At 33.3% G+C, this 13,038-nt stretch overlaps 1 long non-coding RNA gene across 2 annotated transcripts; it reads left to right on the plus strand.

Moving 5' to 3' along the window:
• The first annotated feature begins 2,323 nt into the window (after positions 1-2,323).
• Positions 2,324-8,209, plus strand: LOC121127170 (uncharacterized). Of its 2 annotated transcripts, XR_011781585.1 has the most exons (5): positions 2,324-2,616; positions 2,699-3,639; positions 3,707-3,958; positions 4,019-7,452; positions 7,514-8,209. It is a non-coding gene; the product is annotated as an uncharacterized lncRNA (long non-coding RNA). The 2 variants fall into 2 exon arrangements; XR_011781584.1 differs by having other exon boundaries at positions 4,019-8,209.
• Positions 8,210-13,038: the final 4,829 nt, after the last annotated feature.

Here is a 13,038-nt window from a genome sequence, read left to right on the forward strand (position 1 = left end):
TCCCTAACGAATAGGGACAAAATGGTTCGTACAGTGCATGAAATAACTATGATCGGGAGCAGCGAAGAGAGTTCTCTCATACCTCAGACACTCAGAACCTTGCAGAATTAGGGATTTTGGTAGCATGGTTGATTTGTAGGGGCCTTTATTCTAAGGATCCTTAATAAATATAGAGATTCAGAGTGTCTGGATAGTTTTATCATATGAAATACTGGTAAAAAAATAAATTAATAGACCCGTACTTTAATAGCATTGGCAAGTATAGCGAGCTAGTTATTTAACCTTATTAAGTTCGAGCCATTTCAAAGATAGTTGTTTTCAATTTTTCTCCCCTTTTTGGGTCTGGAAAAATTCAAGTTCAGGCCATATTAGAAGTGGAATTAATTGAGAAAGTTTTTCCCAAAAGATATACTCGATCCAGTCAAATATATAATTGAATATGTTAAATAAGACTAGAATTAAAAATAAATTGTTTGTGGCTTTGCTACACAGACTACTAATAATCATGCAAATGACAGGTATTCTTTATGAAGCGATTTACAATTCTGTGGTTGTTTTTTTTGTTTTAATTACTCTATTTAATTTAAAATCGACTCTTATAATTCGGCTTTAAAAAAAGAAGTTATTTTTGGTAAACTTCGAGAAGTCTCCGATAAAATAAGGATTTTGTCTATCAATTAGTAAAATTTTAAAAAAATCGATCGACTGACATGGATATTATTGTACTTGCAATGCTGTGTTCACAGTGACTGATTAACAAAACATGAAATATTGAAGCGACGTCATGACGTCATCTATACAGAACCTTCAATCGAAAGTATTATGTTATAAGGAAATGTGTTCGTATATTATATATTTTTAATTATAATTTAAAATTGTTGATACTCACTGTATTTTAAATATTTAAGTAAACTCCAAAAATATATTTATTAATTTATAAACTCTTTAATTGAATGAAAGGTTGCGTTGGAATATAAACAGTCAAATAAACCTAAACAGATGTGGTATCTAGCTATATAAACAAATATATATAAAGGTGAGGGAGCAAGAAAATTCTACGCTTGTATGGATAGTCATCATGGGTGGTATAAGCAGAAAATAAAAGTCCAATTTTCCTCTTAGAAAAAGTGCAATAACTGTGTTTACCCAACAAATAGAAGTAATTTTGGTATATTGAGTGTAGAATTTGGTCACACTAAAATCAAAATGTCTTCTATTTTTGGATAACTTATAAGCACTGAGTTATTGCATTTTTTCTCTATTCTCCAATACCCAATGCCACAACTACTCCCAAACATGAGGTTCCTAATACTGGAACCCTATTTATATTCTGAATTCCATTATGATTATGATCAATATTTTTATAACTTCCCTGGAGATGCCATGGCATACGCAACATCATGGAATTTTGTTGTTAGGTTTATAATAATGACGTCGTTATGGATATATCCAAAAAATACAATAGATTCGATATAAACTAAAGACAATGAATTCTTAGATCTAAAACTATGTCTAAGAATTCATTGGTAAAGAACATAGAAATTTAATAGTTCCCCATTACTATTTATATGTAATAGAATAATGTATTGTATACCAAAATATGGAGGAAAGAGGAGCATATTATCTTTGAGTGTTTGAAATAATCTTTTACTTGTTTTCCAAAGGCAAAATAGTCTTATGAGTACTAAGGGAATTGGGAGAGAGGCTTGAAGTGTTCAGGATATAATATTGTCCATATTTGCTGTACAGCACGAATTTAAACTTATAAATGGAATTTATGTGTGATATAGACTATCTAGTAGTGATTCGTGCGTTATAGGCATTAACGACACCCAAGGACTTTTATCAATGAAATAATTTACTTAATGTAGGAGGATTGAACATGAAGAGTTACAATAAAGTATTTTTGGGTAGAGAATGAGAAATGTTTATATTTTTCTTTGTGTAACTTTTCATTTCAATAGTATAAGGATAGGATGATTAGATACAAGATAGAATAACTGTTTTATATTTATTAATAATATAATGATTTAATATACCAGAACAGAATATGCATTACAAACAAAACTATCGAGAAAAGAAAGACACATTATCTTTAAGAGTCTAGAATCATCTTCCCCTTGTTTTCCCAATCACAAAAGAGACTCACAATTAATACTATTAAAGAAATCCCTAATCAGGGACTAAGCTTACAGTATCGAGATTATTATCCATATAGATAATTTTGATTTAATTAGCTGAAAAAAAATATTATATAGCTAGCTGATAAGTGATAATCGTAGTTTAAAGCTTTATACTGAGGTAAAATCGTGATAGCTAGAAAAAGAAACATAGCCGAATAGTACATACTACATATTTTATGTAGTATCTTTATATATGTATAATATATAACTGTTTATTTTATATAACACGCTCGTCACGTGAAGATGTCGCGCGAGTTTATTAATTATTTGGCGGATCTTCTCATGGTATTTTAGTTGATGAGACTAAATTGATCTTATAATCTGGAGTCGCCATGGTTCGTTTGTCTTTCCAGTAGTGTATTATATTGAATACTGAATAAGGACGCTATGCTCAGAATCATACTACAACGTATTAAATAATGAGAAATGTCAAGTAAGGTTTATTTATTATTCTATTTTTAATCTTTGATGCGATAAGAAATTTATTGATTATTATATATTTTTTTTCTTATTAGGCATTTCTACACAGAGATATTTTCCATTTGGCATTTACAATGGATGGAAAAATTGAATAAAGATTAAAATCCATCACTTATTTCTTAAAGAAAGATATACGTTTAAAATACAAAGAAATGAATAAGTACTCCACACAGATTGGAAGACTTGCTTCTTTGTCCTGAATAGGTATCAAAATTATTGCAAATCGTTAAGAAGAAACATGAAATATTCTGTATTTGTATACGTCTTGGCAAAGTAGCTGATACTAATAAACTAACTAACTGGGGCTCATATTAAGAACTGCGTAGCTATTAAGTATTAATGTAAATCCTAAGGTTTGTGCTAAGATCTATATTTACTTGGATTTTCAACGCTACAACGTTACTGAGAGAACATTTTTAGATATAAGATGAATTTATATGAAAATACAAAAAAACTACGTGGAAGCATTTGGAATGTATAATCATAATTTTGATTCAGTTTATTGAACTCATTTGGAACTTGTTCAAAGTATGTATGAGCATTTAAATGATGTTCAAGACCATCTTATTCGAAATCAAGCATTAGAGTGAGTGAAACCAAGTGGGAAAAATGGATCTGGACTTCAAAAATTAAAAAGGGGATATTTATCTGTTTGAGCCTTTGACTTGATAATAAGACAACATCACTACTAAGAGTTATTGCCTTAGAGTAGTGTATCTTAACCTGGTGGGCATTCCTCACTGGCGGGGAATGGTTGAGTTGTCAAGTGGGGAAAGAATGGTGGGACAGAAGAACCACTGCTTCAAAATTTCATTTCACAACCATTTACAGACTTTTATAATGACAAAAACAACCTATCTATGAAGTTTTTTAAGTCATATTTGGATAAAATTGACAACACTGTTGGCTTATAAATGTCAAAAGCGGCTCCCCTCTAACTCACTTGTGTCGCGTCTCTCCATGGTGTAACTGGTGGGTAATTGATCTCAATTTTTTAAGTAATTACTCATATGTGTATACATTCTTATGGTAATTTTATTTAGTATGTGTGTTGTGATGATATTGTCTTTGGAGGGCCCTAAAATGCCACAAAAAAACAAAGCCTATATTTACGTACTGAACACTGGATGGGTTAGAATCGAATTCGTCAACGACCGATGCTGTCGTGGGAATTGGAGAGTTAGCTCACTAAAAAATAGAAACTGTAGATAAAAGGTTAAGAACTCCTGCCTTAGAGTATAACCAACTGCTGTAAACAGATATTATATATTCTGGTGATAGAAGATGGATATACGGTAATTAAATTCTATTTAAAATTCAGTAATTCAAATTGTAATGTTTTCTTTGATTTCTAGTGATGCTGAACTCCAAAGGACGCATAGTTTTATTTCTAATGGCCTTTAAAAAATACAATTTATTTTTTGGGGAGGTAAGTAATGAATAAGTTTGCCACTTATTGTTTAAATGCACACATGTCAAAGGAGTTTATATATATTAACTTAACTACATTTTATCCCTTGATTTGAATTATTTTGAAATTCTCTTAGATCCTAATTGTGATCTTAATAAAATTTTTTTTTGTAATGAAAGCTCTCTCCTCAAAATCTTATAAATTTTTCTTCTTCTCCAAAACCCTCAATTTAGATACAATCCAACAATTCTGAATATTCCATTTCAGTCTACACATAATTATATATCTGAATATAAGAAAGGATTTCGAATTTTATTGGTACGTAAACCTACATTTTCGAGTTCATATAACTAATTGATATCCTTTATTGGTCTGGTACTTGTTTTTCAAATTATTGGGATATAGCTTCATTCCGAATTTTTCTTCAGTATTAGAATTGATTAAGTTTGAAATTTCAACTTTGTGATCCATAACCCTGTTGCTGCATAAAGTATCGAAGGTATTACCTCGATATGATAAAGGTCCATCCTCCTCTTGTGAAGATTAAATCCTCTCCACTTACTCAACCTCTGGTTAAACTGGGAACAAACATGATTCCAAATACACATATGAATTCCATCCCTATCCCACTCTAGGCCCAGAATATTAATACTTGTTTTTACCCTGCAGGTACTTAATACAGAGCTCTTGATTGGGGACCTATGGTCATATGGGGATAATCGATGTATCCTCTTTGTTCAGCTCCAGGGCAGATATATTTCTAAACTTAGTAAATTAATTAATCAACACTTCTATCCTTTTGATTAACTGGGGCTCCGGGTTAGCTTCTATAGTTAATATCACGTCATCTGCATAAAGATCCCCCTGTGATCTCAATATCACAATTGAATAATCAAATTTACAAATACTATAATAATAACAACAAATAACCAAACTAATAATACACAAACAAACAGAAAATATTAAACACCGAAAATAACATGTCATGGTACAAAATCCTTGAAATGACTAGGCAATCTTCTCGATTGCGGCTGGGCCTACTTTCAAAGGCGTTATTTGGTCCCCTCTGCCCGATCTTGTCCACTTGTTTGGCTCCTTGGGATTGAGGTGATGACTGAACTACCTTTCGCACGTCGTAAATGTGCCTTGGTACGCCATTCACGTCTACACTGAATTTAGATTTTTGTTATTACCCCTCTATTCCATCTAGTCGAACATCGAGCTCTAGTAGGTTTAACCCATACCTCATCCCCTTTCGAATAGATGTTATAGGGTGCTCTTTCACCGGTTCTGTGACTACTTTCCTCCAAGTATGGGTTCCGCCATGTCATCTTAAATAGGCGTTCCGCTGGCGTGTCTCCGTTCCCACTCACTGGTATCATATTGTACCAAAACAGACACTCCCTTGTCCTCGCCGCCATTGTTTTCACTGATCGATGGTGCCTCTAAATAATTCCATTACCGGACGGGCGATAAGTGCAGCAGAAGATAACTTTCACAGACCATTTTGAACATAAGTTTCTAAGCATTACCGATCTGAAACTGCGGCGGTTAGGAGAATCTCGTTAGGTGGGCTTAATTCACTGAATATCTGGTTTATCATCCTCGTTATCTCCTCCTCACTTTCTCTCACTACCCCCCTTCAAACGGCAAAAACCTCCCACACATTGCAACAAGTTCGCGTTTCGTTAGCCCGTTGGATCTAATGGCGAACTCATCTTCTTCAGATCTTCTCCAGTAAAGTCATTTTCTTCCCTTATCGATTTTAAGTCCGAGAACCGTAGCATTCTCCAACTCTACTGGATCTTTACACTCGAGGCCGTAACTTGAGAGTAGACGCCTTACGTTACCCACATCCACTTTTCCTGTATCGACAATAATGTCGTCATAGTAACTGTCTGTTGCACTGTTTACAACTCTGTTGCTCTGTAGCACCTCACGAACCACAGCCATCATAATTTCTGGAGCACAATTTAATCTGAACCCAAGCCTAGTAAGTTCATACTGCTTGTCCTTTATCCGAACTACAAGATATTTTCCACACGAAGGGTTAACTCTTATCTGCATTTAGGTGTCCTTTAGGTCTAACAATGCGCACGATGGGGACCACCTTCTCCACGATTTTAATTTTTCATTGCACACATCAGCGTTGGTTCCACTACATTCTATATAATCATTCAATTCTCGAAAATCAAGGACGGGTCTAAGGTTGTTTTTCTTCTTTTGTGAAACGGCTAACAGCGGTATCACGCCTTTATTGCCTTGAATGCAGGGTTTCAGCCATCCGTTTGATATCCACCGAGTAATTTCATAATCAAAACGCTCCTTAATTCCCTCCTTCATCTTGTATTCTGCGATTGTGTTGTGAAGGTTGGGTTCTTCTTTCCAATCCCACTGGACCACCCATTCAAATAGATTGCACTGCCTAGAGTTTCCCGTTCCTCTCATATTCTTTAAAATAAAGTAGAGCGGTCGTGTTATCAATAAAGGAAAAGAACATAAATATCTTAATCAATATATTCAATGCTTATCAAAACTACTTGAAGTTCCACCTCATTTATGTGAACTTTGTGCTTTTCATTCCAAATACCCTGGAATGCGCGTCCATCAGACAAAGATATACCATATCCTCTTAGGGAAGCATCTGTTCGAACATCTAACACCGTATCGACCGGCCTTGATAATGTACTGCTGACATTTCTCGTAATAAAGGTTGACCACCACATTCGAAGAAATAAACATTGAATCCCTTCTCGGAAAATTTCGATCTCCCACTTTAATAAACTGTATATCTCTATAATATACACGCACCAGTGCAAACATCGGTTTAATACTCTCCAGTAAACCTAAACACTTTTGAGCGTCCTTCAGAGAGATCTTATCCTTTTCCGGAAGGAAGATGGGAAGCTTGCTTAGCTTCTCCTGGTTATCACGTCGGTGAGACACCAGAAATAGGTTTGTATTACAAAATAGACCCAAATACCCGATAGTTAAAACTGCTGCAATGAGTTCTTTTTAAAATTAATAGAGAATACAAGAAGACTAATAATACACGCACATAGACAGGCATCTCTACGAGTTAAACTGTATGAAGCCCCTTGTAATATGATATCATCAAAATAAATGTTACACGATATGTTTAGCTTACCTCTTAAAAAGGTGATAACGGTTCTTAGTAACTTATTGAATACCCGTGGGCAGATGAGAGGCCAAAGCATAACACTCTGCCCCTCCAACAGAAATTGAGATAACGTCTATCTTTTTCATTAATATGAAAAGAAGGATATGCGTTCGAAAGATCCATCGAAAATAGATAAAAAATTCTTTTGAACGAAGGTTTCAAAGAATGGACAGATTCCAATTTAAACTTGGATTTAAGTCAGAATTTATTCAAACCCTTTAAATTTATGATGATTTCTTGTTCTTTTTTTTCTAATAGCAAACACACCAGACACTACATGTATCTGCTCTAAGTTTAGGTTTACTTCTTCAATAGCCCCAGAAGGTAGCCGAACTTTATGGAGACAATGGACTATATGGTGTCAACCAATCAAATCACTTTCTCCATAAAGTCCGCTCAGAGACTGTTGTGTCTTGTTGAGGTCGAGGATACACAAACTATTTATACAAAGGAATCCAGGAGGACCGAGAGAATTGAGGAGAGGATAGACGTGGAGGAATAAAACAAAGGTTGTCTAATAGGAACAATTATATTCTTATTAATACAAAATACTACCCAGATACATACATAAAATACACGACTATTTATACTTAAGACAGGGTAAAAGACTGTACTTTACACATATATATACGTACAAGAAAATAAAAGAAGTAAGAGAACAAGGGGGAAGGAAACATGAATACATTACAAGGAAGGAGACCACTTCTCCTCATAGAAGTTTTAGGAACTGTTGCGTCTTGACGAGGGAGAGACACAAGCTTATTTATAGTAGGAGAGATCCAGGTTGACCGAGAGACACGAGGAGAAGAATTCACGTGGAGTAATAATGTAACACTGTTTATAAGATCATGTGTATTCTAACTATACTCTAATTTATTTACACAATACAGGACTATTTATAATACGTAAAACACAGTACTTATAATACATAGACGAATATACAAGAAGATAAAAGCATGAAAGGAAATATGAAATACATAACAGGAACGCGATCACCCTGCCCGTTCCTGGTAGAACCATTAATTAACCCTTATAGAGATTTTAGGAACACAGGCACCCTGCCCGGTCCCGGGAGAAACTTCATTCACCCTCTGTTGCGTCTTGACGAGTGAGAGACACAAACTTATTTATAAGGTGGAGAGATCCAGGATGACCGAGAGACAAATGAGAAGAAGAAATGGCGTGGAGGAATAAGACTACACTGTTTATAAGATCATATGTATTCTTTAAAATACAAAACCATACTAGTAATTTATTTACAAAATACAAGACTATTTATAATACGTAAAACACAGTACTTTAATGCACTAAAGAACATACAAGAAAGGAAATATGAAATACATAACACCCTCACAGAGGTTTTATGAACACAGACACCCTGCCTGCTCCTAGGAGAATCATCATTTACCCTCGATGTACCCTCATTGAACTCTGGATGCTCCAGGGGAGAAACCATTACATGTTCATCAACCAAGAGGGAAGGATACACGAATACATTACAGAAACAGTGGACTATATGGAGAAAACCAATCAAATACTTATTTCTGATTCTAAAAATATTGATAAAATCGGTAGTTCGAACCGAAACTTCTAAAAAAAAAGGAAGAAAGAGGCCAATCTAGCTGCAGGAAGAAAGAAAGAGAAAAGAAGCAAAACAATAATACAATAATTTGAAATCGTATTGTAATTGTTCAATTCAAATAAAAGATTCTGACTTATTCGTTTTTGTAAATCAGAGCAGTCATGTGGTAGGTGAATTACAGATAGAAAAGAAGCCCAATTAATTTTCTCAGTCACTTTACCAATCCCTAGATCGAGATCAAATCGTCAAGAGTTCCCTAGCTGTATGGATGAATGCTCATGTTTACTACCTACCTATGCGAGTAGCATCCATTACCAACAGATGAGTTGTGAACACGTTAGTAAGTTTCTGATCAAATTGAACAGTCCAAAAGCAAGTTTTTCTCGAGTGAATTTCTATCCTGTGTCTCATATTCCATTAGGATTCGTCTCCATCCGAAGATGTCTTGCTATGGATTGCTCTCAAGCAGAGTTTCTTTTAATGACCACCAACTAGAGCGGATTTAATAGGATCTAAATAATTTTGTTCATACCTTTTATATGCCCTCATGTCAAACTGCATAGTGAACATAACAATCATAGCAATGAGAACTGTGGAACGGTATCTTAAGGACCTTCACACTACCTCAGGTGTGCACAAGGTTTCCCAAATTTCCCTGTGAGATTAAATTCCCAAATTTTCTCCGTCGAGGTGACTTCTGACTATGATATTTCTAATTAGTTGATTTCTTTTTGTTAAAATTGATTTACCTGACCCGGATTTTTAAATGGTATCTTTTTATTATTACGAATTATGCCTATAGTTTAAATCAAATAGTAACACAATACAAATTCTAAAGTAAATAAATATATATATAGCACACCTTCATGGATCCTTTCTTCCCAGTCGTGAACTCTATAGGCGTTGTAGTATTATGAAGATATGTTGGGTGCTTCTTTCACAAAATTGTGGTGAAGGAAGAGGTACTAAATCAATTATATTGAAGGAGTCGTTGTAGAAGGACATTATGAGTTTTATATATTATATACGAGTGTTTTTCGTATTTATAATTAAACAATTATTTCAACAGCTAAACTAGTTATTGTATTGTACCCATAAAATTATTCCGTGTCGGAGAATTTACCATGAACATTTTTGTTACGGTTTACTTTTAATGATATATACAACTTCTTTTAAAAGAAAAGTTAATTTTAAATATGCGATAATTTATTATATTATACCAAGGAATCTTAATGAAACTTTTGAAATTATGCACCATAACTTTAAAATTGAAACCATTTTTCGGTAATCTGATTTTCTGTTATGTATTGATGAAAAAGATAGGTTTAGTATCCAATGCCATTTTTTTAACCTCTTGTTATTTGAAAATAAGATATTTTCAATAAATTATATATTTGTAAAGGGATTAACAAGTTTAAGTTTTAAAGTTATGGTGCTGAACTTCAAAATTTTCATTAAGATTCTGATTTTTTATCTTAACGTATGTACTATGGAAAAATAGAATATCAAGCCAATCTATTGTTTGATATATCCGGATACTTAGCTTCTTCCATCATTAAGTCTTTCAAAATTAAAAGATTGCAAACCTTTTTGATTTCTGAGAAATCCATATCTCATGGTGTGTGAATTTTCTGGCGAAGATCGAGATCTCATCGAAACTTATGAAGATAATGTTAATAGGGACCTTATCTTAAAGGGGCTTCATTACATTTATTTACAATATGATATTCTCAACAAACTGGACAAATTTTATTGACGTCGACAATTCCAAGATGATGCTTTAAAATAATTTACATTTTATTAAAAATGGGAATATCCTATTGAGTTGAATAAAAAACACTCTGAAAAGCTCAGGATAAAATAAAAATTATCTTTTTATTATTGTTTCGTTAAATAAATTATTAAAAAAATTATTCAGATAAAATAATAATGTCATAAATCAAAGAAAAACAGGATGAAATAAAAATAATTAAATTAATTTTGAACTCTGTATTAATGATTATTATATTATCTATATTAATAATTCATTTTAGTGTGGAGATCCTAAATCTTCATGGAGGTAATATTCAGTTAATAATAAGCAATTAAGTTTTTTTTTTTTTGAAGATGATTAAGACTAACTAAGTTTCAAAATTGCAAGTCTACAGAAGTTAAGAGGTCACTTATAATTTGTTATCACTTAGTACTCAATAATTCTCAAACTCTATTTATGTAGATAGCAGCAAAATACATATATGTATTGCAGACAAAAGTATCTAGAAAAAAGGGTGCATATTCATTGAGAGTCTGAGATTGACTTTTACTTTTTTCCAAGGGATTTTTGCATTATTTACATCAAGGAAACTGAAGGATTCATAACAATTATATATTTTTCTCAGAATAAGATGACGAAACAAAAGGTCAATTCTGGAAGGAACAAGATTCAAGAGTTTCAACAAGGAGCTGTGGATGAGAAATGAAACTCTTTTTCCTCACTGGGTAATTTATTCGGGAACTATTTCTTATTGTGGAACTCTCCAGTTCTAAATAACTATTTATATGTAATATCAGAATAGAATATGCATAGTAGACCAAAATATCGAGAAAAGAGAAGCACATTATCTTTACGAGTCTATAATTATCTTGCATTTGTTTTCCAATGACAAAAGAGACTCAGTAGTAATGAAGAAGTATACGATGATTCCATGCTGGCGCCCCCTTGGCTTCCAAATAAACTTGTAGCGCCCCCTCCCATATACATTTTTTTTTTTTTTGGGGGGGAGGGGGGCCTGATTATTTCTCACACATCGAATGACCTTTTTTTAGAAAATAAATCCTATAAATTTTTTTTACTATAAAAATTTATCTTAATGACATATTATTCTTTTTTTTTAAATCCATTGAATTTTAATTTCTTATTACTGATTTTTTTTTTAAATTCCCCGATTTTCCGCTTCAGCTACCCCCCTGCGGGCGCCCCTGCACATATAACCTTTTCTTCAAAAATTAAAACAACAAATTTATGAATTAAACACCAAATATATTTAAAAAAAAAAATTAACTTTAGTTTTTCACAATTCCTTCTAATGGGATGGGTGTACTTGGTGTAAGGATATTAGTTTATCCACATCAGGTTGAAACTCACTAAGAAGAAGACGTAGATCCCCACGTTCGGTAATTCTAAGTTTGTTCCTTTGTTTAGAAAGAAGCATAGTAACTACACTGAAGGCCCATTCTACCAGATATGACGTTGGAAAAGCAATCAAATATATCTTGACCTTGTTCCATAATACTGGATAGAGGTCAGATATTTTTTTTGTAGCCAAAAATCTTGATAGGATATCTTGAACTTTGGACTTAGCTCAATGTCGTTTTTGATTGAAACTAATTCTTCTTCTACCTCTCTTGTTTCCTCACTACTGACTTCTAGTAATGGATTGATAACCCAGTCTGGTATTTTTAGCCCTAATATATTCTGATATCTTTCAGTCATATCTCTTTGCAACTCTTCTATATGAGCACAATACACTTGAAGGTCATCATCAGATATTTTCTTTTCTTGATCCAATTCACGAAGGCTTGGAAATTGGTAAAGTTCATGACGTGCTAAATTTCGTTTGAATAATTTACACTTAGAATGGAAAGTGGAGATAACAGATTTGACTTTTATAAGATTGGCATCATTTCCTTGCAATTGCAAATTCATTTAATTGAATTTTAGGAATATATCTGACAAATAGGCAATATCATTCTTGATTTTTTTAAAATCATGACATAGCCCAATATTAGATTCTTGGAAAAATTCAACAACTGTATCAAAGAAAGAATAGAATCGTTTGAGGCAGTTTCCCTTTGATAGCTATCTAACTTCTGTGTGTAGCAATAAACGGTCAAACTCTTCATCATTAACAATGCAAAGCTGTCGAAACAGTCTGGAATTGAGGGAATGTGCCTTGATCTTATTTACTGATGCGATAACAGTATTAATTGATTTGTGAAGTCGACCACTAAGGAGTTTTGTTACCAGATGCTACCTGTGAATTACACAGTGCACTGTAAGTACACCAGGTACGGCTTTCTTCAAGAAACTGATGAAGCCACGATAACGACCTATCATGGATGGTGCACCATCTGTTGCACACGCCAGAATATTAGTAAATGGGATTTTTTTCTCTTTGAAAAAATTATCAACGATATCAAATACTCACTCTCCTTTAGTCTT

This window comes from Lepeophtheirus salmonis, chromosome 1, assembly GCF_016086655.4.
Source record: "Lepeophtheirus salmonis chromosome 1, UVic_Lsal_1.4, whole genome shotgun sequence".
Lineage (NCBI taxonomy): Eukaryota > Metazoa > Arthropoda > Copepoda > Siphonostomatoida > Caligidae > Lepeophtheirus > Lepeophtheirus salmonis.